Source organism: Polyodon spathula, chromosome 30, assembly GCF_017654505.1.
Source record: "Polyodon spathula isolate WHYD16114869_AA chromosome 30, ASM1765450v1, whole genome shotgun sequence".
Taxonomy (NCBI): Eukaryota; Metazoa; Chordata; class Actinopteri; order Acipenseriformes; family Polyodontidae; genus Polyodon; species Polyodon spathula.
In genome coordinates, this window is record NC_054563.1 from 8332270 (window position 1) to 8333453 (window position 1184).

General features: G+C 40.4%; 1 protein-coding gene across 1 annotated transcript in view; it reads right to left on the reverse strand.

Moving 5' to 3' along the window:
* The window catches only part of LOC121302615 (contactin-5-like), a 21000-nt gene that overhangs the window by 18946 nt on the left and 870 nt on the right, over nt 1-1184 (reverse strand). The window lies entirely within an intron of this gene.

Consider the following 1184-nt stretch of genomic DNA (forward strand, 5'->3'; position numbering starts at 1 on the left):
TGATCAGATTTTGCGCAGAATGATCTCCGTGAACGGACCCATTGACTCCCCTCTTTCCAATGGCGCACGGCTGTCCTCACGGTGCCTGATAAAAAGAGTTAAAGAGCGACAGCAGCACAAAGGAATATCCCATTAGAAACAGTTTTCAGGGTATCCGTTGATTCTTAAGGGTTAGGGTTAGGTATTGGGCCAGGGTTTGGTTTTAGGGCTGGGGTTGTTTAAGATTAGTGTTGGGGTGGGTTAGGGTCAGGGTGGGTTGATGTCGGAAAGGTGGGAGTGCTTAATTGGCAAATGCCCTCGAATCATTTATGCTCTGAGGAAAGTTTAGTTGATATTCCCTTCCGCTGCTCGCCAGTGGGAGATTTATCATTGGACGGACCTTATAGAGTTAAAATGGTTTTGATTTGGGGAAAAATTTATCTTAATTAACTTAACTTTGGCATACCGGTACATCATTTAATTGCAAAAAAGCATTATTATGCGCATTCTGTATGTTAATTATTCGAATGGGGCTGTGATGTGTTTTTGTTTGTTAATTATCAATATCAACTTCACCATTACAACAAGGGACAACAGTAAAGGATATTAATTCATGAAAAACAATTAGAAACTTAAATTGCATAAATGTGGATTACATTAAGTAGCTGGTCTAGCGTTGGTTACTCCAAAGTACAGCTTGGGCTGCGTTAGATTTCGGGTAGACTCACGCGATTATTCAACTCAGCTACCGGAGACAGTCCATTCATGACAAGCAGCTTCCCCCAGCATGTACAGCTTGCAGTGCAATCAAGCCAAGTCTCACTTGTTTCTCTCAACTTTTCGGTCTCCATTTTTGCAAAAGAAAGGGAATGATAATGCACAGTGGAAAATCAATTTAAAAAAAAGACACACTCATGACGATGCGTGTAGGACAGTAGATTTGTTTCATTTTAGTTTATTAGTGTATTTAAAAGCAGCAAAATCTCTGAGATTTCTTCATATGTTATTATTATACACAGTTCCACTATAACTAATTAAGTAGTGTCTTTTTAGGGAAAAGTAAGTGAAGGGTGGTGTTAAAACTTACAGTTTGCGCCTGCAGGGTTTTCACCAGTCTGAAGATATGAAGCTGCCAGTTTATACAGTTAGTTACCAGCAGCAGTAGGTGCAGTGGCAGCAGGGTTACAAACCCAAACACGCTCAGA